Source organism: Vulpes lagopus, chromosome 6, assembly GCF_018345385.1.
Source record: "Vulpes lagopus strain Blue_001 chromosome 6, ASM1834538v1, whole genome shotgun sequence".
NCBI lineage: Eukaryota > Metazoa > Chordata > Mammalia > Carnivora > Canidae > Vulpes > Vulpes lagopus.
Genome location: NC_054829.1, coordinates 48,933,514 through 48,959,709, shown reverse-complemented (window position 1 = coordinate 48,959,709; position 26,196 = coordinate 48,933,514). Strand labels below are relative to the sequence as shown.

General features: G+C 36.7%; 1 pseudogene; it reads right to left on the bottom strand.

The window, feature by feature from the left end:
• Positions 1–9,670: 9,670 nt before the first annotated feature.
• Positions 9,671–26,196, bottom strand: part of LOC121492547 — a 53,855-nt pseudogene continuing 37,329 nt past the window's right edge.

The following is a 26,196-nucleotide window of genomic DNA, read 5'->3' as shown; positions in this document are numbered from 1 at the left end:
TAAATCCACAAAACAGAAAACTATGTATTTGGTGCACAGAGAGGAATAAAGGAAAGCCACCAGGTTCTATTGGAATGGATTGTGCTGAATGCTTTACTATGTGTACGGCCCTGTTTCAAAGACAGAAAGAAAGGATCTATTTCATATTACTACACTATTCTAGAAGCTATGAGGACTAATACAAAGTAGTTTCTGTATCTGTCTACAACTTATATAAAGACTTGTTTTCGGCAATGGTGGGTATTTACTGCTCATATAAACACCAGAGGACATCTCTGCCCTTGTAGAACTTACAGTCTCATAGGGAAGGCACACGTTAAACCAATGGTCAGATTGATTAATGTATAATTCACATTTGCACAAATGTTTGAGAGGAAAATTATGTTTTCTTCTGAAAGTATGTATTAAAGTATTTAGCTTAGAATGGAAAGCTCAAGGAATATATATATTTTTTATATGCCATGATCTTATAGAGGAGTTAGAATGAATTGGTAATAGAAGCCTGGAGGGAACAACGGTGGTCTTGGGGGAAGGGAGAATATTCCAAACAGAAGAGGGAATCTGAGAAATGGTCTTGCAGTAGAGAGCAAAGTGTTGAATCTAAGGCTCTGAAAGAACACCAGACTGTCTGGAACAAGCAGATGATTAGCAAGTGTTGGTAAGTCTTGAAAACTTGGCAGGAGCTGACAATGCAAGGCCATGTCATGCCAGGTTAAGGATTTTGGTCTTTATCCAAAAAATTATGTGATGATACTGTTGGGTTTTAAATATCAGGAATATGGTTATTCCCTAAGATCAGGAACAAGACAGGGGTGTCCACTCTCACCACTGCTATTCAACATAGTACTGGAAGTCCTAGCCTCAGCAATCAGACAACAAAAAGACATTAAAGGCACTCAAATTGGCAAAGAAGTCAAACTCTCCCTCTTCGCTGATGACATGATACTCTACATAGAAAACCCAAAAGCCTCCACCCCAAGATTGCTTGAACTCATACAGCAATTTGGTAGCATGGCAGGATACAAAATCAATGCCCAGAAATCAATGGCATTTCTATACACTAACAATGAGACTGAAGAAAGAGAAATTAAGGAGTCAATCCCATTTACAATTGCACCCAAAAGCATAAGATACCTAGGAATAAACCTAACCAAAGAGGTAAAGGATCTATACCCTAAAAACTATAGAACACTTCTGAAAGAAATTGAGGAAGACACAAAGAGATGGAAAAATATTCCATGCTCATGGATTGGCAGAATTAATATTGTGAAAATGCCAATGTTACCCAGGGCAATTTACACGTTTAATGCAATCCCTATCAAAATACCATGGACTTTCTTCAGAGAGTTAGAACAAATTATTTTAAGATTTGTGTGGAATCAGAAAAGACCTCAAATAGCCAGGGGAATTTTAAAAAAGAAAACCATATCTGGAGCCATCACAATGCCAGATTTCAGGTTATACTACAAAGCTGTGGTCATCAAGACAGTGTGGTACTGGCACAAAAACAGACACATAGATCAATGGAACAGAATAGAGAACCCAGAAGTGGACCCTGAACTTTATGGTCAACTAATATTCGATAAAGGAGGAACGACTATCCATTGGAAGAAAGACAGTCTCTTCAAAAAAATGGTGCTGGGAAAATTGGACATCCACATGCAGAAGAATGAAACTAGACCACTCTCCTTCACCATACACAAAGATAAACTCAAAATGGATGAAAGATCTAATGTGAGACAAGATTCCATCAAAATCCTAGAGGAGAACACAGGCAACACCCTTTTTGAACTCGGCCACAGTAACTTCTTGCAAGATACATCCATGAAAGCAAAAGAAACAAAAGCAAAAATGAACTATTGGGACTTCATCAAGATAAGAAGCTTTTGCACAGCAAAGGATACAGTCAACAAAACTAAAAGACAACCTACAGAATGGGAGAAGATATTTGCAAATGACCTATCAGATAAAGGGCTAGTTTCCAAGGTCTCTAAAGAACTTCTTAAACTCAACAGCAAAGAAACAAACAATCCAATCATGAAATGGGCAAAAGACATGAAGAGAAATCTCACAGAGGAAGACACAGACATGGCCAACATGCACATGAGAAAATGCTCTGCATCACTTGCCATCAGGGAAATACAAATCAAAACCACAATGAGATACCACCTCACACCAGTGAGAATGGGGAAAATTAACAAGGCAGGAAACCACAAATGTTGGAGAGGATGCGGAGAAAAGGGAACCCTCTTACACTGTTGGTGGGAATGTGAACTGGTGCAGCCACTCTGGAAAACTTTGTGGAGGTTCCTCAAAGAGTTAAAAATAGATCTGCCCTATGACCCAGCCATTGCACTGTTGGGGATTTACAGATTCAGAGATTCAGATGCAATGAAACGCCTGGACACCTGCACCCCGATATTTCTAGCAGCAATGTCCACAATAGCCAAACTGTGGAAAGAGCCTCGGAATTTTGAAAATATAATTCTATATTTTGCAATTTGTGAAAAACAAATTGGTGGGAGGGGCCAAGATGGATGAGGGCAGATGAATCAGGAGGCCTGAAAAAGATTCATGGTGAGAGATACTTTAGCTTAAACTAAGGGGATACATTTAGCTTAGACTAAGGAGATGGACTTAGAGAAAGGTACTGAGGGAGTCTGCAATGGATAACAATGATAGAGGGGCCAAAAGTGGGTTGTAGGTTTATAGCATAAACCACAGGAAATATGGCGACATCAGCAACTTAAGGAAGGAACATTGGAAGATGTCTATCTTCAAGGTATGGGAGAGATCTTAATTATTCTACATATCATCTTACAATATTTTTTAGGTATCTGAAATATAGATATTTGGCTTTATGGGTCTGGAGCCCACAATGCTCCAGAGGAGAGACAGGAGAGGCCTGCAATAAAGGTATGCATTTTAAAGTCATAGGACAGATGGAAAATGAGGCAGGGCTATGGATGCATTTCCCTATGGAAAGAGTAAAGAGGAAAAACAGAAACACCAGGGACTTAGGAACTATAAAATTAAGCAAAAAACTTGTCTGTTTGGAAAAGGATATCAGATATCCATGAAATGCCACCATTCATTGATGCTTTATCTCTTACAAGTTTTAACAAATTATTTCCAATGCACCGTAAACTAATATTTCTTTTACAATATTATGCAAACACTTCATTTTTAATATTTGTTGTCTATTGTATGATAGTCTTCCCCTAATTTTAGTTTAATTATGTGAAGTAAGGAAATATATTTCTATTTATGTATCGTTAATCTCCATGGAATGGTGCTTAAAACTAAATCTTTCAGATGTGAACTTTTAATTTCTCCCTTTAGCACCTATACCATTTTATCCTTCTCTCATGCCAACATTTTGTAGTGATACTTCTTGTTTCTAGTGATGCAACAAAGAAACTATTCTTGCCAGAGCCCATCAAAGGTGCTGCCATCACTGATCTTGGCCCCCTCCTGCTGCCTGTCTATAACTGAGGCTTATTGTTGGCTATTTTGGACACAGTTCCTTAGAGCAAATTTTACTAGCATTACCACTTCTTGCAGAGAAGCTGCTTGAACCCATTTTTTGTTGTATTCTTTGCTTTCTCAATATCAGAGTAAGAAAGGTTTTACCTGTTTGTTTGTTTGTTTGTCTGCATGAGAGGGTGGAGGTGAGGAGGTGGGGGTGGGGCAGAGGGAGAGAGAGAGAGAGAGAGAGAGAGAGAGAGAGAAAGAGAGAGAATCTCTAGCAGGCTACATGCCCATCCCAGCATATAGCTGGTTGTGGGGCTTGATCCCAGGGCTTGATCCCAGGGGCTTGATCACAACCTGAACCAAAATCAAGAATCAGACCCTTAACCTATTGAGCCACCTAGGTGCCCCTGCCTGTGTTTTTATTGAAGACTTTTTGCCCTAAGACTTAAGCAAGAACATCACAGTACTGGCCAGCTACTTACCTTGTAGGATGTTGTACAAATTGAATTCATGTTCCCATAGAATGACTCCTTTTCAGGAAAGTTTCTCAGACTCTTATATAAATGGGCTCTAGGAAAGCTTTCTTTAAAAGTGTTCTAAAAATGGCTGAATCTGGGGATTATTCAGGTTATGATCCAGCTAAGTCAGCAGTTAACTCACTTGAGATAAAATTTCTTTCTCTTTACTTTTCTACAACTATCCAGTGTTTAAAAATTCAGCAGACTGTGGTTTCTCCTGTAAATTGCCCATTATGAGTAAATGCTAACTTATATATCCTTCAAACTAAAGGCAACCATTTTTTCCCATAGATGTTATATTATAGAATTTATAATTTTTATTATATCTAACTCTATTCCCTCTCTCCCCCGGCCCCAGTATTATGAGGTGAATGTGTGACCTTGTGTACCTTATTAACTTTCCAATGGAAAACTTAATACATGCAGAGGGTAAGCAACTCCAATGTGTCTCTCAAGATCAGAATTTGCATGTAAACAAGTCTCCTATCACTGGAAATCACCCAGTGCTATCCATATTAGCGTGTCCAGTGACCGAATGCTAACTACAAACACAGAGGTGCTACAGTGCAGAACAGAGGTTATTTACTGTGCTTTGAAGAGTGTGAAAATTCTGAAAGATACCACAGGGGCTGCAATAGAACCAGGTAAAGAGTCTGGGGATCTGAATTCCTCCTAGCTTCAATAAGAACCGTGATGCTCTGTACTGTTTTGCATGGGGTTCCATATAAGATAACCTTTCCCCTCTTTCTCTCTTCCTCCCTTTCACGTTGTCTTCTTCCCTTATTGATAGGCCTCTTCCACTCTCCCTCTCTTTAGTTCCTTCTGTCCTCCCTTTCTCACCTCCCTCTTTATCCTCTTTCTTCTTCTCTTATTCATTCCTTCTCTTCCTGAGTTTGGAGAAAAAAACTGTAGGACAAAAGAATATTAAATGTCTATCACTCCTATTCTCATCATTTAGAATAATCAATCTTTAACATCTTTTCAATTTGCTTGTGAAAGGAACATGTCATATGGCTGTTAGAGACTCCTTTGCTCTCATAAACTTGACCCACCTCAACACACTCCTTCCCCCAGAAAAGAAACCGTTGTTTATGAGCTGGCATAAACTTTCAGTGTTTAGTTGTTGCAAAAGAAACATATGCGTAGTCTGTTAAAAATATTTAACAGGCCAAAAGTCATCCAGTGGAAATGAGTCTTCCTTTCATCCTTTTCCCTTAATAACTTCTGTGTCTTTTCAGAAGTACTCTGTGCACTTACATATACCCGGGTATTCATATTTCCAGTTGAATACAGTTGCCATACAGAAATTCTTAAGCACTCTGCTTTCTCACTTATTATGTCTCAGGGATATTTCTTTATCATCATATATAGATGATAAACTACTAGTTTATGCTAGTTTACACATTGCACATACACACACACATATAGATACATACACGTAAGAGCTGTGTTTTCCTCTCCAAAATTATATATGACCAAGGTCTTAAAATAAGATTTCATTTGGGAAAAAAAGGGTTTATTTTAAAACACACTAGAAAACAACTGGTGCAATAAGAAATGTCAATAAATTAGAAACAGCAGACCTAGGACACAGGCCAGACATTGCCATGTTTTAGCAGTATGATGCTGGGCAAATTACTTAATCTATCAGAGTTTCTTTTTTTTTTTAATATATGAAAAGCTTTTTGTTTATTTGTGTGTGTGTGTGTGTGTTATTAACACATAAAAAATGCACAGATCTTAAGTATATATTTTAAGTTTTGACAAGTGTTAGGATCATGCAACTACCATGTTGATCAATATTAGAATAATTTCATTACTCCAGAACTTTCCTGATGACACTTTTTTTGTGAATCCCATCCACCTGCTACCTCTATCTCTCTATCACATAGACTAGTTTGCTTTTTTTTTTTTAATATTCACTTATTTGAGAGAAAAAGAGAAAGAGAGAGCGTGAGCAGGGGGAGAGGCAGAGGGAGAGGGAGAGTGAATCTCAAGAAGATTAAACATTGAGCTAGGTGACCTAATCTGAGATCAAGAGTTAAATGTTCAACTAACTGAGCCACCCAGGCACACTAGTTTGCTTTTTTAAAAAGAAAATTATATAAATGAAATCATACAATATTTACATAGTTTATGTAAATAATCTTTTGCTCCAGGTGCTTGAAATTCATGTATGCTGTGTGATTAGTAGTTTGTTTCTTTTCTTTGTGTTTCATTGTATAAATATATCATAATTTGTTAATTCATTTTCCTGCAATGATGGACATTTTCAGTTTGGGTATATTATGAACCAAATTGCCACAAGCATTCTTTCACAAGCCTTTTTATTTTGGAAGGCAGTTGCACTCATTTCTCTTGGATATATATCTAGAAACAGAATTGCAGGATCACAGGTGAGATGTAGGAAATATCTAAGGAATTGCCAAACACTTTGTAAAAGTGGTTATAGCATTATACTTTCTCATCAAAAACATGAGGATTTAAGGTGCTTACATTCCCAGAAATATTCAGTATTTTCAAACTTAAAAAGTTAGCTAATGTAGTATTTGTAAGATACTCTCTAATGTTTTTTAAATTTACATTTTCTTTACTACTGATGATACTGTCTCTATTCATGTACTTGTTAGTCATTTGTTCACCTTTTATTGTGAAGTTTCTGTCAAAAGCTTTTGCCCACTTTTTTTTAAATTAATTTTTATTGGTGTTCAATTTACCAACATACAGAAAAACACCCAGTGCTCATCCCGTCAAGTGTCCGCCTCAGTGCCCGTCACCCATTCCCCTCCAACACCCGCCCTCCTCCCCTTCCACCACCCCTAGTTCGTTTCCCAGAATTAGGAGTCTTTCATGTTCTGTCTCCCTTTCTGATATTTCCCACTCATTTTTTCTCTTTTCCCCTTCATTCCCTTTCACTATTTTTTATATTCCCCAAATGAATGAGACCATATAATGTTTGTCCTTCTCCAACTGACTTATTTCACTCAGCATAATACCCTCTAGTTCCATCCACGTTGAAGCAAATGGTGGGTATTTGTCGTTTCTAATGGCTGAGTAATATTCCATTGTATACATAGACCACAGCTTCTTTATCCATTTATCTTTTGATGGACACCGAGGCTCCTTCCACAGTTTGGCTATTGTGGACATTGCTGCTATAAACATCGGGGTGCAAGTGTTCCGGTGTTTCACTGCATCTGTATCTTTGGGGTAAATCCCCAGCAGTACAATTGCTGGGTCATAGGGCAGATCTGTTTTAACTCTTTGAGGAACCTCCACACAGTTTTCCAGAGTGGCTGCACCAGTTCACATTCCCATCAACAGTGCAAGAGGGTTCCCCTTTCTCCACATCCTCTCCAACATTTGTGGTTTCCTGCTTTGTTAATTTTCCCCACTCTCATTGGTGTGAGGTGGTTTTGCCCACTTTTAAATGGGGGTTGTTTTTATTTGGGGGATATAAGTTATAGTGGTTATGTTATAGATCTAAATCCTTTGACATTCCTGTGTGTTGTATTTTCCTCTTAGTTTGTGGCTCTATTATTTATTTTCTTAGTGGTATCTCTTGATGAGCACAAGATTTCATGATGAATACATCCAATTTACTTTTTCTTTTGGTGGTGACCTAAGGAATCATTACCTACTATAGTTGTGAAGACATTGTTCACTATTTTTTTTTTCTTAGAAGATTTATTGTTTTGACTTTTATGGTAGTCAATAGTCCATTTCAAATTAATATTTAGGTATGGTATGGTGTGAAATAGGAATTGATAATTGTTTTCTATAATGCTATCTATCTATTCAAGAATTTTGTGTCTGTGGAAAAGACTTTCCTTTACCTATGGACTTCATGTGGTGACTTTGTGAAAAATCAGTTGAACATATACCTGTGGATTCCATTCTGTACTCTTTCTTTCTGATTGATCTATTTATCTTTTCAGCATTACCACATTATCTTGATTACTGTTAACTTAAACTTTGAAATCAGGTAGGGTAGATCCTCCATCTTTCTTTAAACTGGTGTTTTAAAATACTCAGTTATTTCATGGATTGAATGAAATAAGCTAAATAATTTAAATATACAAATGTCAGATGTCAGAGTGAAGTGAATGGTGCTATAGAATAGTGAAGACCACATATTTATGTCTGTCTTTTTTAATGAACAAAGTCAGATTATCCAAGATAATCTGAGTTTGCATCCTTTATCTTCTGCTTGCCAACTGAGAATGCTACTTTGAGGATGTTTCATCTATGTGTCTTTGTCTCAGCATATGTTTGGGATAATAACTGTATCCATCTCACAGGGGAGTTTAAAAGATTAAATTAGTTTAATGATGTAAACATTTAGAAAAATACCTGGCACATTATAAATGTTAAATAAATATTTATTATTGCATTAGTTATCCGTTGAACATAACAACTTGCCTCAAAATTTACTACCTTGAAATTCATTTACTACCTTAAATTTCTGTGGGTCAAGATTCTCAGCAGAGCTTATATTGGTTCTCTGTTTCTCTCACAAATCTGCAATCAAAATGTCAGCTGTGGGTGGAGGGGTCCTTACATATAGGCTTGACTAGGAAAGGAGCTACTTTCAATGTTACTTAGGTGGTTGTTGGCAAGAATCAGCTCCTTAAAGGTTGATGGACTGAAAGCTTCTGTTTATTGCTGCTTGTTGGCCTGGGACTACCCCATGGACCTTTTGAGCATAGCATCTTGCTTCATCAAACTGCACAAGCCAAGAAGGCAATAGAGAGAGAACATATGCTAGCAAGATAGAAGTCGCAATCTCTTATAACTTAATCGAAGGGGTGATATCCCATTGTTTTTGCAATATTCCATTGGTTGGAATCAAGTCACTGGGTCCAGCCTACTCAAGGGGAGAAATTATAGAAGGACTTGAATAAGGAGGCAGGAATCCTTGGGAGCCATCTTAAAAGGTTGCTTACCACACTTATCTACACTAAGAACTTAAGAACTATTTAAACTTGTTGTTTTCACTATTTTATACAATAATCTTAATGCATAAAAGAGAAACTAGGGACGCCTGGCTCAGCGGTTGAGCGTCTTCCTTTGGCTCAGGGCTTGATCCCGGAGTTCCTGGATCGAGTTCCACATCGGGCTTCCTGCATGGAGGCTATTTCTCCCTCTGCCTATGTCTCTGCCTCTCTGTCTCTCATGAATAAATAAATAAAATCTTTTAAGAAAAGAGAGAAACTAAATAATTTTATGTAATGTCCTTAAACAAATATTACCATATATGTTTAAAGGTTCAATATACATGGTGGAGAGATATATACAGCTGTTAAATTCATATTGAGGAATTGAAGCCCAAAGATAGAGACTATGACTGCTATGCTATTCTATTTTTTCCCCCCATTTGGGTTTAGTTGATTGCTTTAGTTTTGTATTGTAGCTCTCACTTAGTATTTAATCAATGACTTTCATTGGTGCAATGGTTAATTATTTTCTCATATTTTCATTAAGAAATGATGAAATTTCTTTCTTTCTTCTTTCTTTCTTTCTTTCTTTCTTTCTTTTTTTTTTTTTTTTTTTTTTTTTTTTTGCTTCAACTGTTGTTTGACACACAGGTAGGCTCTATAGCAACAGGCCTGGAGGGAGCTGCAGGAGTGGGGGAAATGGAAGGTGGAGTGTTTGCCTGCCACAACAGCTGAGCATAGGAACAGAAGGGCAGGTGGGAGTGGGGGAGACAGGGGGGTGGAGAAGCAAGTTAGGGCCTGAGCCAGTGTAACTGGAACCACTGCCCTGGGCTGTGATTCTTGCCGGTGGTCTCTAGACCCGGCCAGGGTTGGGAGTTCTCTGCGTATCCATTTTCTATAGGAACCGAATGGAGTACACAGAGGAGGAGAAGCAGGAGCAGTTGCCCTCCGTGTTAAAACTCTGGGGCTTCCAGTCCTGCACCCTTCCCTCGTTGGTTGCTGGGGTGAGGTCACCTGATGTGCAGCCCAGCTCTGGGCCACCTGCACCGAACAGGGTCCTAAACAAGTCATGTTTTACAGAGGCATTCATCTTCCCTGACATCCCAGCCCACCAGTGCCACGTGACAACCCCCGAGTGAGCACTACAAGCATTGCTGGCCTAATGGATGGGTTGGGAGAAGGGGGTGGGACAGGCGCTGGAGGAAGGGCACAGGCACCACACGCATGGTATCGGTGAAGCCGGAGCCAGGGCGCCACCCGGTCAGCACAATGAGCACATCTCCCTTCTTGAAGAAGCCTGGCGCCTTGCCAACATTCATGGCCAAGTTCACCCGGAGGTCCCGTCCTCAGCCCAGGCCTCCTGCATGGGTCCTTACACACCACAGGGAAGATGCCGCGGTACAGGTGGGCCTGGCGAGCAGTCTGGGGGTTCCAGGTCACAGCAACGATGGGGGCGCGGGGGCGGTGTCTGGCCACCTGGTGAGCAGACCTGCCAGGCTCGGTGAGCACGACTGTGGCCCTGCCGCAACGCGAAGGAGGCCTCCAGGGCGCCCGCGGCGGCGGCTTCTGTGGGGTCGCTGGTAATGGGCACCAGGCAGCGGAGTTTCTCAAATAATTGCCAAGTGGTAGATGGCGGCCTCTGCGTCACGGGCAATCAGGTGCTGCCTGCGAACAGCCTCCAGGGGGTAATCCCCTTCGGGGTCTCTCCAGACAGCATGATGCAGTCAGCTCCATCCAGCACTGCACTGGCCACATCCCTGCCCTCAGCCCGGTGGGACGAGGCTTCCTGACCATGCTCTCCAGCATCCGTGTCGCACAGATGACAGGCTTGCCCGCTCGGTTGCACCGCCCAATCATCATCTGAGCAAGGAAGACCTTCTCTGCAGGGGTCTCAATGCCTAGATCGCCTCGAGCCACCATGATGCCATCGCTGGCTTCCAGGATCTCATCAAACCTCCGAACTCCCTCATGATTCTCAATTTTGCTGATTATCTTGATGTTCTTCCCTCTCTCTCGCAGGACCTTCCTGACCTCATGGACATCAGCCGCCTTGCGGATGAAAGACGCGAACACCCTATCTACGTCCTGCTCCACCCCGAATTTCAGATCCTGCATGTCCTTCCCGACACAGCAGGCAGGTCCACAGCAGCCCCGGGGAGGTTCGCACCCGTCTTGCTCCCCAGGGAGCCGCCGTTCTCCACCTCCGTCACCAGGAGGTCAGCACCTTTCTGCTTCACCTGCAGAGAAATAAGCCCATCGTCCACGTAGATCTGCTGCCCACTTCCACCACCTTCAGATGTTCTTGTAGTCCAGCCACAGGATGTCCTCGTCACATTTTTCCATGTAGGCATTGTCCAGGGTGATCTTGAGAGTGGCTCCTTTCTTCAGCTCTACCTCTGCAGTCCCACTGCCTTTGATGAGGTCGGTTCAGATCTCAGGGCCTTTGGTGTCCAGGGCCACAGCCACTGGCCGGTAGAGGATGGGGTCAGAAGCGAAGCTCTCTGTGGCTGCGCGCACCTTCTTGATGGTCCCTGCGTGGTACTCGTGAGCTCCGTGAGAGAAGTTCAGGCGAGCCACATTCGTTCCAAACTTAATCATCTCCTTCAACGTCTCCACCGATCGGGAAGCTGGTCCAATGGTACAGATGATGCCAGTGTTCCGGGCCGTGATGGGTGGGGAGTCGATTCCAGGCGGCACATGTGTTTGTACTTTAGAATCTTTAAAACTCTCAGATAAATGCCACCCTATGACACAGATTTATTACAGTTTTGTTCTCAACTTGTCATCTAGCACTTCTGTTGTTGATAACTTAGATAGGTTTCATTTCTCTTATCTACAAAAAATAAAGCCAAGGATTTTTTTTTTTTTTTTTTTTTTTTTTTTTTTTTTTACTATGATGAGCAAGTTTTTTTGAACTTTCTCCTAGGAGGGCTTCTTCCAATACATGGGAAAATAGACAACATGTGGCAATCTAACTATTATCTCAAAAATTGTAAGCAGAAGAGTTATTTCTTATACTGGAATAAATGCTTCCCATGGACAGAATGCATTGTAGCCCAGCATTATGTGTTTCAACAAGCATGCAAGTAAGTTCATCAAGTGGGGAGTATGTTCTGGCCCAGATCTGTGGGCCAGATAATTTTACAGATAAAGGATTTGTGATTCATGATAAGACTGAAACGAACAAATTTTGATTGCAAAATAGCTTCACTGAGTTTGTAATTTGGCATAATCCCAGAATAGGGGAATGTGACATTAAATATACATAGAGCATAGCTGTATTTGTTCATTGCAGTAGGGACAGTAATGGCATTTCTTGACAGTAACAGCCAGAATGAATAAGGGTAAAATCATATCTATTTGATAAGTCATTCATTCAACATTAAGATACTTTTTAAAGTAGACCAAGGATACACCATTACACAAAGAGGAAAAAAAAAATACCCGTGACTTTATGACAAATATATTGTAATTGGAAGAGAGACCCAATGAGTAAATAGGTAAAAAGGCAAACAAAAGTGTAAGTTAGAAGCTGACTGGCAATATTAAAAAAAAAAATAGAGCATTGATCGTGGTATACGGACTCTTGAGGATGAAGGATATAGTTACAACTTTATATCAGGTAATCAAAGAAGCATTATTTTGGTGATGAAAAGCCCTTAATAAAGTCAGAGAGCGAGCCTGTGGATAGCTTTTAGCCACAAGGAATAGCCAGTTCAAAGGCCCTGAGCTGGCAGCTTGCCGAGTGGGTTTGAGGAGTAATATAGAACAGAAAAAGCTAAATAGGAAATAGAGTTGAAATCAGAGCCAAAGAGATAGATGGTGGTTAGAATGTGTACAGCTGTGAAAATTAGTATAAGGACTTTGACAAGAATGTATTCACATGGCCACTAACCCTCCTGGGAGAGAGACTGGTAAATGTAGTCTTCCTTTGAAAACTGAGGTAGAGTTTGTTGCTGCCACCAGTGAAAAAGTACATTTTGGGATGGGATCAGGGTGTGAGTATGTGGGGGGGGATGGAGTTGGGGAAAATTATCTGGCGTGGCTAGACCATAGGATAAAGTAATCTAAGTTTATTCTTTAACCATATGTACTTCTGCTGTCATTGTCTGAAAAATATATTTTCTCTACACCTGCATTTTAGTGTCTTAGATTCCTGGAAAATTTATTCATCATTAATTTCCTATGCTTTATAGTGAACCAGTACATCAACTGTATAAACATTTACTTAACCATTTTCCTTTCAATAAACATTTTGGTTGTTTTCAGGTTTTGCTAAGACAAACCAGACCTCCATGAACATCTGTATGACGTCTCTTTATATATATGTGCAAGAGTTTCTCAAGGCTTTATTTCTAGAAGTTGAATATTGGTGTCAGGGGATATGCGGATCTTTGATTTCTACCAAATAATGTCAAATCATTTTCCAAAGTTATTTTGTCAAATTACATTTTACCAACATTCATTCTGCATCCTTACAAACACTTAATATTGTCAGACTTTTAAATATTTTCTGTCTGGTGGGTGTTAGATTGTATTACATTGTGGCTCTAAGAGACATTTTACAAGGACTAATTAGGTTGAGTGTCTTCACATGTGTTTATTAGAACAGATGTATTTTCTCTTTCATGAAATGCTTTTTTAAATTTTCTATTGAATCAATTATTTGTATTTAATATGTAAATATTCTCTGTAGTTTCTGGGTACCAATATTTGTCAGCTGTTGTTAAAATATTTGTTCAACTTGCATTTTGTCTGTAGTGACTTTTGATTAACAGGCATCATTTTTCTCTACCTCATGTTTCGTTTTAAAAGTTTTAATTTTGCTATCTATTTGGTCTTCATGGAAATGATTTTGTATAGTATGTGAGATAGGAATCTCAATTAGTTTTTAAAGTAATGTTAGCTAATTTTGCTAGCATATTTTTAATAGTCTGTAATTTTCCTATTGGTTGGGAGTGATAGTTCTATAATATATCAATTTGGCATATATCTGTAAATTTGGAGTTGCAGTTAGTTGCAGTCTATTACACATATAACTTGGTCTGAATTAATATCTATATACCTATGTCTATCTATATATCTCATGTCAACATATGGCAGAACAATTTCACAATTCTATTCCAGGTGTGACTTGGACCTAGATCTTCCATATGAATTTTATTTTTTTTATTTATTTTTTTTTTTAATTTTTTTTTTTTAAATTTTTATTTATTTATGATAGGCACACAGTGAGAGAGAGAGAGAGGCAGAGACACAGGCAGAGGGAGAAGCAGGCTCCATGCACCGGGAGCCTGATGTGGGATTCGATCCCGGGTCTCCAGGATCGCGCCCTGGGCCAAAGGCAGGCGCTAAACCACTGTGCCACCCAGGGATCCCCCATATGAATTTTAGAGTTGTTATAACAAACAAATAAAAAACCCGGACAAAATAGCTGGTATAGTGATGAGCCTAATCTTGCCATAATTTGAAATTCATTTAGATAGTCCTTAATGTCTTATAATAAAGTTTTATAATTTTAGTTTTAGTCCTATTATTTTAAATGTTTTAGCATCTTCCATAGCTATGCTATTTTTATTAGTATTATAAATACTATTTTAGTGCTTAATTTCTGATGATTTATATGAAAATTTTATTTATTTTCATATGGTGACTTTAATCTAGCCATACTTCCTCATCTTTTTTTTATCAACTCCACCTGTCATTTTCTGCTGGTTCTAGGCCCACACTCACCTTTCTATACTTACTCTACTGCTGGAGCTAGATGCTTGAAAAATGTATTTCCCAGAATGCTGTGAAAACCAGGCTATGATTAGGTGCTGCCAAAGGCAAGGCTGTCAGGAAAGGAGAGAGAAGGAGGCTGGGGTAAAGTAGAAGCCACAGGCTTCCACAGGCAACTGCAAACTTTCGTAATGGCAACAGCCATAGGAACAATGAATGACTTTAATAAGAAACTGTGGATTCTAGCAAAGGTGGTGGTGGTAACTAGAAGCAAATTCTGGTTCTGTGGTGACTAGATAGTATCTTGGGGCAGAGGCACTTGGGCTCAGAAGAATGTAGACTTTGGCAGGGCTGGTAGCAAAGGGCTGGAGTCTCCTACAGGAGTGCCCACCACTGGGGTAGATCATCATATCTCTTTCTGATGTAGTACTTGCTTCCTATAGTTCCTGATTTCCTTCCCTGTCCTGCCTGGTCTCTTCTTGATTCTGTGTAAACTCCCATTGCTTCTATACTCCACCCAACAATTTAGTAACTTAATTGCTGGCATTGAATCCCTCTCTCTCATCTTTGCTCTCCTGACAATACCTTGAATTGGATATTAATTATAATTATCTGTAGATTTTTGGTTTCTGATTGAAAGTATCATAATGTGCCCATTTTGGAATATTTGTTTCTTCTTTTCAAATTCTTGCATACTATTTTTTTTTTTTATTTTCTCCTCTTACTCTGCCAGAACCTTCTGTAAAAGATGGGATTCAGTTGTTGTTCACAGTGGAAGTTCATAGTCTGGATTTATAATATCTGGAATAAATTATTTGAATATATTTTTGTGTAAGTTTAGGGTAAATATTCATTATTATACTTTGAAAGTTTCTTTTTCCCTTATGTTAAGGGATTTGTATTTTACAGTTTTCTCTTTGCATTTATCAAAATGATTAGATTTTTTCCCTTTAGTTTCTTAATGTGGTGAATTACATTAACAAACTCTTTGTGTTAAAGCAACCCTGAAATTCTGGGTTAACCTCAAATTCTTCATCATGCTTTCTATTGTTTGCTGATTTTCCTTTTGGATTTTTATGTCTATATTCAAGAATGAGATTGATCTGAAAATTTTCTCTCTCATGGTGTCCCAATCTGTTTTGGTATTAGTATTATACTAATACCATAAATGAGTTGTGACATATATCTCCTTTTCTTTCTTGTGGAAAAGCTCATCCTCTATTTTTTTTTTAACGATTTTTTTTTAATTTACTCACGAGAGACACAGAGAGAGGGAGAGGCAGAGACACCAGCAGAGGGAGAAGCAGGCTCCATGCAGTGTGATGTGGGACTCAATCCTGGGACTCTAGGATTACACCCTGGGCCAAAGGCAGACACGCAACCACTGAGCCACTCAGGCACCACTCATCATCTTTTTTTTTTTCTTAATATTTAGTAAAACTCACAAATAAAACCATGTAAGTCTGGTGCGTTATTGTGGGAAGACTTTAACTTGCTATATTATTTTGTTAATAGTTATAGGCTATACAAATTATCTATGTGTTTTTGAAGTGGTTTGTTAACTGAACTTTTTCTAGGAGTTTGTTAATCACATATAACTTTTAAAATATCTGGCATAGTGTTTTTCAGCTTTCCTGGATTCTTTGCCATACATGTACCTCACTAGAAGCTGTTAATGGCTGTTACCTGCTACATGTGTTCATTCCTATTTTGTCTAAAGTCTGCTTTGATAACGACAGCTAGTCCAAGTATGTTGTCTATTATGTCTTGAAAAATTTAAAAAGCCTAAGACACTATAAACAATATTCAAATACTGAAAGTTCTCAATCTGCCAAGTACACACGGTATTTTTTTTTTTTTTTTTTTTGCAAACACATGGACAACTCCTTTCTCTCTTTCTCTCACATACATTTTCACCACAATATTGAAGTACCAATCCGTAAGCCTGTGTTTCAGAGTCCCTCCTGGCCAAAGTGATCTCAGATGCAGCATTCAGTTTCTCTCCCCTTAAGGTTCCTGCAGAAGTGAGGACTAGCTGGGAGTAGTCTTCAAAACAAACCCAGTTTTCCTCCAGTCTCTACTCTTTCTTCCCAGGCTTAGATATTACAAACATTCCTTCAACTAGTGGATCTATAAATCAACTTTTAGAGATTTCACCAACCAGTTATGAGATGAGATGTGTCTAGACATATTGATTAATGACTAGCACAGTATATTTTTATTACAAACCTGTTTTGGGTTGGGCACTGTTCTAGTTTTGGGGATGCAGGAGAAGACAAGCCTTCCTTACATGTCTTAAATGTTATTCCTTAATGTATTATGGAAGTACCTTCTATTTTATTTCATTTTTTAAATTTTTATTTATTTATGATAGTCACACACACACACACACACAGAGAGAGAGGCAGAGACACAGGCAGAGGGAGAAGCAGGCTCCATGCACCGGGAGCCCGACGTGCGATTCGATCCCGGGTCTCCAGGATCGCGCCCTGGGCCAATGGCAGGCGCCAAACCGCTGCGCCACCCAGGGATCCCTACCTTCTATTTTAAATCAGTCAAGAGTTTTATGAGGAATAGATGATAAACTTAATCAAACTTAATTTTAATATTTAAAAAATTATTATTCTACTTTCACTATGGATATGATCAATAACACTAGTACATTTGTTTAACTTCAATAATGGATTCTAATTGGTAATATCTTAGTGTTTTAAGTCATTATTGAGATAAATTTGTTAGTATTTAATTTTAATTATTAAGGGCTTTAGTTTTCTAATCATGACTTAAATGTTGTTTAGAGAATATTTAAAACTTCCCATGTAGGGATGCCTGGGTGGCTCAGCAGTTAACCGTCTGCCTTTGGCTCAGGGTGTGATCCTGGAGTCCTGGGATCAAGTCCCACATTGGGCTCCCTGCATGGAGCCTGCTTCTCCCTCTGCTTATGTCTCTGCCTCTCTCTCTCTCTGCATGAATAAATAAATAAAATCTTAAGGAGAAAAAAAAGAAATGGAATTGTTGTAAAAAAAACTTCCTATGTAGCAGAATCTTGTTATTAATTTTCACATATAATTTCTGTTTTTGTTGTTGTAGTTACAGATTTTTATGGGAACACATTTTCTATATTTGAAATTTTGTCAAGGCATTGCAAGTTCTTGAAAAAGTCTATCTTTTGATTACAATATTTGACAAATATATATCTTTCTCCTAATTAATGGATTCTGATGTTTGGTAATTGTACTGATCATTTATTAGTATACCCTATCACAGATTGAGGGATAGATTAAAGGCTACTTATTGCTATCCTTTCAATACATGCATATATTTTTGTCAATTTTTGTATTTTACATAGGATATGTTGTTAGGTACTTAAGGTTCTCTTAAATTTACTATTTATCACTTATAGTTACCCTATTTGCCTCACACCATGCTTTTGCCTTGAACTTTACTCTGGGATACATAGGGGAATATGATCAGGAAAACAATGATCTGGAATTAAAAAGCATAGGTTAGAAAAGAGATTAGAATTGTACATCACATGCAAAAGATGTTAAATGAAGTATTGGGAGTAAATGGAAATGTTTGGGGCAAGAGTATAAAGGGGCAAAGGTACCAAGGGACATAATTTTAGAACCACCAGCATTTACAATACTAAAAGAAGGACTTTGCAAAGAATACTAAGATCAAGTAGGTTGAAAAGAAGAACCATGAATGAGGCTTGGCAATAAAGTAGATCCAAGAGAGACTCTATCAAGAAAGTGGAGTTGTCAACAGCATCAAAATATTTATTGTGTACAAGGAAGGTGACATACACTTCCTGCCCATTTATTCAAACATACACACTAGAATGTAAGATTGAGGACAGGAATGTTTTCAATTGTTTCATTCATGAAATTTCTCCAGATCCCAAAACATTGCCTAAAACAGAGCAGTTAGTGATAAGATTTGTTGAATGAATTTAAAATATTATCTTTTTTTAAGATTTTATTTATTTATTAATGAGAGTCACAGAAAGAGGCAGAAACACAGGCAGAGGGAGAAACAGGCTCCATGCAGGGAGCCCGACGTGGGACTCGATCAAGCCCTGGGTCCCCAGGATCAAGCCCTGGGCCGAAGGCAGCGCTAAACCGCTGAGCCACCCGGGCTGCCCAAAATATAATCTTCTTGATTATTAAAATAAAACAATTAATATAACAATAAATGATTTAAAGACAAGCAAACTCTGCTATTCAAATGTTTTTCTATGTCCCATTATATTATATTGTAACTCAGAGGGTTAAAGAACACAGACGACAAAATAGAGCAGCTTAAACACTTTGGTTATAAAATAGTTTGCTTGTAACTACTGCATAAAAATATCAAATATTCATGTCATAACATTTTTCCTTAATCTACCTTATTTTCATGGAGATATACACATTTAGTAATAACACTCAATTTATCTGCCCTAATGTTAATAGCCCATCAGAATAAAATGGCCAGTTCTTATAAAATGGAATACATAATGAAATGCCACATGAATAATTAGTATGTTGAAACTTTGTCTGTTTTGTGGATTATTAAAAAATAAAATCTTTTCAGTTATAGTTAAAAAATAGATTATTAAAAACAAATTCTACAGAAGTCCATTAAAATAGTAAATTCCATTTCAGAAATTATTTAAATAAAGGAAGATAAACAGTTATTGAAGTCACATAATTTTTAAATGGCATAAACTTTTTCTAATTTCATAATAATATAAGAACAAATAAATTACTGACAATATAAATTAATGCATATAATAATAAAAGAGGAAATCCATATTAATTCAACCATAAAAAATGTCTTTTTATGGTGTTTACTATTTCTAAATTGTAATTAAATAAATTAATATATTTTAGTGAAATAATGCCAATAATTTTTCAAAATAGACTTTCCAGAAGCTTATATCATTAAAAACTGTTTATCAAGGTATCAGGCACTTTGAGAGACTATTCATTTCTTCAAAAAATGCTGCTCCTGCATTTAAAGATTTTTGGAAAAGGAAACAAGAATAAATTAAATATATGTATTTATACATATACATTTAAAAATGATGTTGATCTAACTATTTTAAATGTTTTCTTTATATTCAGATAAACTACATTCAGAACCTGTGACATATTCTTTTTAAAAACAGACTCAAAGATGACAAAATTTTATCATTCTCAATTTTAGAAATAATAGTTTCTACATACTAAACTTGATTGACATTTTGATCTTTTGAAATGAATTATGCATAAAGATCATCATTAATGCAGAGGAAATAAACTCCATTGGCTTCACTTGTGATTTTAAAGCATATATCCTTTTGGGCATCAGACATCTTCAATTTTTCTTCTTGGATTTTGACATACATTTTTGCATAAGCCCAGACACCTATATTTCCATCCTGACAACTATTTTCTTTAAAAATGCTTTGCTTTACTTCCCCTAGAAGAAGAAAATGAATGTTTATCATTCAAAAGGTGAAGCATGATGTTCTGTAGAAATATTCTACATGTTTGTGATGTTTTCAGAACTAGTCTATTTATCTAAATTCAAATGATTGACCATTGGTCTCACAGCCTATTTTCTTACTCAGGAATAGAGATGCAATATTTCCAGTATTTTCCTAAGTACTAGAGTTAACTTGAAGGTTTTTTTGTATACCTATTGACCATCCTCTATAAATTTTAATTCTGTAGCAATGGTAAAAACTTTTATTATTGAAAATATTTTATAGACATCTTTTTAACAAGGCAACTGTCTCACATGAAGCTTTTATTATTGATATACATAATGATTAATATAATAATGAATGATTGAGCTCGAATGTTGTGTTAGAATACAAAATATCCATTTTTATCATCCTCCAGTGATCATGTCTCAGATTCTATATATGTCAAAAGTTCAGCATCCTTGCTTTTTACTCACATAATAAATGTTCTAACTCTGTGTTAGTCTAAGATGTGAATATTTAACAAATGGTTAGTAGATTTTACTTGGGCTGACCTTTTGCTTTTGTCATTATCAATAATCATAGTACAAGTAGATGAAGGCACAACAAATTTAATACATGAACATTTTTAAATCAACTTATGGACATGTCTTTTTTTGTTCTTTATGCATAAGATGAAGAAATAAAAGCTGAATGCTCATGTATGCTTTGGATGGCTGAAATAACCATGTGCAATGACATTCAACAACCATTCATTGTCACTCCGGACAGAGGTTGTCACTGTGAGCTTTGCATTTACATCTGTCTTTACACTTTTAATCAATAATTAGAGTTAATAGTTTATCATATTTATTATCCTAGTTACAGATTAAAAAAATAAAGTAGATTTGGGTCAAAAGAATAAAATAACCTGCCTATTCTGGATGAGACAGGTGAATTTTAGCCACACCGTGTATAAAAAAATCTTAGGACTTTTAGTTGACAGAAACTCAAAATTACTCAATAATTGTATATGCTTACTAAAAAGAATACACATTTACATTGTATTTTGAGAATAAGAAAGGATATAGTCTTATTATACTTTGTCCCAGAATGTCCTAGGTGTTAGAGTGACAACAATAAGATAAATAAAACAAAATAAAAGAATGTTGATAGTCTTTAGGGTCATTTACAAATGTGTATGAAGTATGTTCCTTAATACTGAGAAATTTTACCTTTGAAAAATACACTTGGGAGAAAACTAACTTTTGTTTACAAACATTTGAGAATGATTATTGAGCCACCATCATGAAGAGGACGAGCCTGAGAGGCAGATTTTTTTTTTTTTTTACCACATGAAAAAGCGTAATACTGGTTGCTATTCAAATAAGGAAAGGACTAGCTTAAAAAGTAGTGAGTGTTATACTGCTGTGAAAATATATTAATAGTTAATGATTTCAAGCTTAGAGAATATTATGGAACTAAGGAGGCAAATTATTAGGACAAGGGACCTCTATCCCTAACTCAATAAAACAATTCCACATTTATATATTTTATGTATCCAGCCTTTGTAAGAGTAAAGAAAAAAAATCTATGGTTTAAAATTTTACAGCTACCGAATTACATAATCATCTGGCAGTAATGCTGTAAAGAAAATTTAAGTACTTAAAGGAGTATTTGAATTAGGTGGTCCTTAAACACCTTCAAACACTCAATAACAAATATAATGAAGTTATAATGTTGCCTACAAATAATGTATCTGAGAAGTTTACAAACTCTTTCATCCTCACCACAACCCTGAAAGAAAGCATTATTTTTGCACATGAGAGTGTGGAAGATCAGAAAAGCTTAGCAGAATGAGCAAAGAACTATATAGCATGTGGAAAAAGCTTGGTTTGTAATCTTGGTTACACTTTTACCATTCCACATTATATAATCATCAAATTAGAGTTTTCTTAGAAATCATATCCTAAACTATTTTCGCTCTAATATTTTAAGGCTCATATATAGCATTATCATTTAGTAATTGGCTACTCCATATTTTAATTTCTTCAAGTTCGCCCACTTGTTCTTGAACTATCTCATTCCATTTAAAGTATCTCTAGCCATTAAAAAATTCTTTTTATTGATCAGAAATCTGCCTTTCCATATGACCCAATACAAAACATGTTTTTTTTTCATATTCATCTACTATAGTCTCTTTGTTAAAAGTGTTTGTATTTAAATTGGGGAAGTACAATGTAGAGACAAAACATTACAATATAGAAAGGGTTTCTGCAATGGGATAATACTTCCAAAAAATCTCCTTTTCCATGATAAATTATATTTAAAACAAAAGGGCTAACATAAACATTTGCTATTATTATTAACGTAAACATTGTCTATTTTGGTAAACATCTTTGTAAGATAAAAGACTATAATGACAAGCATAATTGTAGTTAAACCAAATTTAGGCTCAGTCAGGAACTAAGAAAAAGATTTAGAAGTCTCTGAAAACTAATCCAGACAGAATTTTTATCACCTCCAGGGCAGCTAATTAGCAAAGGTTATATGAATATTATACAGAAGCCTAGAACTTTTCTCTAGGAGAAAAGCTGTTAGAGTTAGTCAAATTATTCAGTATGCAATAAGCATGTCCCTAAAATGGACAGAGAAAAGCATAGCAGACCTGACGACAGAAAGCCATACGTTAAAGCAAAAGAGATTTGCAGCAGGCATTGGGTACTCATTCATGGAAATTGTACTTTCAAGACAGTGTATAGTTCTGGTGTCAAAGCAAGATCTCACTCTATGGGTACATTAGAAACAAAGCAGACAGATCAGGTAAGAGATAACTAATCAGTGGATTGCATTTCATCTCAATATATTGGTTGATTACTTAAATCTGGGTACAAAGTTAGGAAGTAGTTGTAGAGTAAGAGAATGAATTAGAAACTCGTCTATATATATTCTATCTATCCATCCATCATCTATGTATCTATATCAAACTCATTTATCTACGTTATTAAACTAAAGGGGTGCTTTAATTGTCCTCCTATTTTATAATAGTTAGTTGCTATCATTCAGGAATTTTTTTTTTTTTTTTTTTAGATAGAAACCTATCTCCATCCTGTGGTCTAAAATGACATTAATCCAGTTATCCAAAATGTTTACATTTATGAGTTGCAAAAAGGTGTGGAAGAAGGTGTACTACAATCCGAAATGTAATAATAATCACTGAGCTATACTTCACATCCAAATGTACCCAAGATTTTTTATACTAACATTGGGGCATCAGTAAACCCAGAGATATGCTTTCCATTTTGCTATAGAATATCACTGAAGACAATAAGAGTTGAATACAAGTAAAGTAAAATTTTGGGTCAAATTATAGTATTTATTTACTCAAAAGAACATAATGAATCTTTAGCAAACACAACTATGATTGCCAAAGCTGAGATACAGTACACATATAGGACTTCAAAAGATTGAAATGAGAACTGCTGTTTCATCACTGGTATTATGTGATGCTGTTATAGGCAATAAAGAGAAGCTAAATGTGGTTCTCCTCATTTCTTTTTCAGTTCTTCTAGTCTCTAATTTTATGAGTTCCTAGCAAACTATAGAGTCTTCTGGGGAAATACCGCTTCATTTTAATGGAAATATGGAAATGAAAAGAAAGCAAAACTATCAACAATTTTATACATCACACACACAGACACAGAGAGAAGACAAAGAGAGGGAAAGAGAAGTATAAATATCTCATAATTTACTATTATCTGGCAATAAAGTTTAGAATGCTTTTTTTTTTGTCCTATGATTTCAGGTCCAGATTCACAAAGAAAATGTTTTTCAACTTTTAATATATTATTTGCTTCACAACAATGATAAGACAGCTTTATATTGCATTTTTATATATTAGTGAAAAGTGAAGAATGGTATGTGTTTAACCTTCTGTCCCATAAAAACACTAAGTAACAATAACTGGAAGGAACCTGCTGGGAGTGTTGGAGAGCTCACATGAAGTTTATAATGGAAGCCATGGAAAACACTAGAAACCTGTCGTTGTTCACCAATATATTCGACAATGACTGCTTAAAAGCAAGTAAGTTTTTTCTCCTTAAATCACATTTCCATGTCATCCCTGATATATCATTTTAGCTACCCTCTGTGGTTGTGCTTATTTTATAATGATTGAATCATATTTGCTTTCATTTTACAGAAGTATGACAGCACTGGGAAAAATACCGAGAATTCTAACAGAGTACCAATAATGCAACAAGAAGAAAAAAATTAGTATTTCAACTCCATTTTGTCATGACTCTCATATTTTGGAAATAGTTTCCTGCTACTTGCAAGCAGTCATGCTGCAGGGCGGAATCAACTCTTTTCCTAAACTATATTTAGTTATTAGCCTTTCTTCTTATTTTGGGAGGGTGATGCATGATGTTGGCATTAACTCTCTTTTTGAACTTAAATTTTCCAGAGAGAAAAAAAAAAGCATATAATCTACTTTCCCATCCTCTGTGATTAATTTCTGGAATATGATATGTGAGTGAACCTGAGTGATATTGTGCCTACGAAGCTGTGGTGGACATCTGCTTCAAAAAAGCTGGTGACATTGCAACCAGCTCTCTGTAGGTGTCACTTGTTTGCAATGGTGCAGAGGGAAAATATGGAGAAGATGAAAAGAAAACGATTAATGCAGTTTGTGTTTCAGATTCCATGCCAATTTAGTAATGTGTATTAATGATGCATTTTGGCAATAAAGCTATGTAATAATCATTAAACAGAATTGCCATTCCCCATTAACAGCAGACTATGTTATAACACATTGGCTAATTCCTCATTGAATTCAACATAAATTAAATAACAGATTTTATGTGTATAGCCAAGAAGAAAGACCCTTTAATTTTATTTTCCTAAGAAAATAAACATTCTTGGGGAAAAAATGGCCAAAATTTCAGGTTATGATTAGATAACAACACAGAAAGTTTCTTTTTTTTTCCTGATATTTGAAATTATCATACAAAGATAGTTAAAGAAAATAAAGATTAAAAAAAAAAAGAAAATAAAGATTGTTTCACTGTGGTGTCTTTTGGGAAAATGCTTGTTAACTGTAAGACCCAAATTTGCAACCGACAAATGTATTTGCTCTAAAAATCATTAAAGATGCTCCAAGAGACTGAAATTTAGAGATTGGGGAGTAGAGGGAGACAGGCAGTGGAGAAGAGGACACTGATTCTATTGCTTGCTCCTCCCCACCATTTTGAGGGCATAGTTTAGACATGTTTTCTATAGGTGGAGTTTGGTGGCTTTGGTCTTGCCATGCAAAGTATGGAGGTGCTCCTCTTCTGTCTTTGCATCTGTGAAGTTTAAAATACTTCTGGACTACAAATGAACACTCTTCTGCATCCCAGTAGAGGTTCAAATATACTAAATTATATTTGATAAGTAGAATCGTAATGACCTATGAAGGAAAACTCAAAGAGGCCTATAAGAAGAAAATTACTCTAAAGAAGACATAACATTTTTAGCTATACTTAGTACTAAGATCACGTTATTTGAAAATAGTTTGGCTCTGGACAGAGTTTATATATGTATAGAAAAATCATTAAAAACTTTGCAATTTTGAAATTTTGGGTAGTTTTAGCATTATTCTTTATATTTATGTATTTCACATTCTTCCTTATATTTTTCAATATTGTTTGGATTTCCATATGGCTTTTTAAAGATTTATTCATTTATTTGAGAGGAATAGAGGCAAAAGGAGAAGGAGAGAAAGAATCTTCAGCAGAATCTCTGCTGAGCACAGAGCCCTACACAGGGCTTAATCTCACAACACGAGTTTGTTTGATTTGTTCATGAGACACACACACACACACACACACACACACAGATGGAGAGAGAGAGAGAGAGAGAGAGAGAGAGAGAGAGAGACGCAGGCTCCATGCAGAGAGCCCAACATGGGACTCGATCCCGTGTCTCCCCAATCAAGCCCTGGGTGGAAGGCAGCGCTAAACCACTGAGCCACCCGGGGTTGCCTACAACCCGAGTTTATAACCTGAGCTGAAACCAAGAGTTGAACACTTAACAGATTGAGCCACATAGAAGCCCCTCCATGTGGCTATTT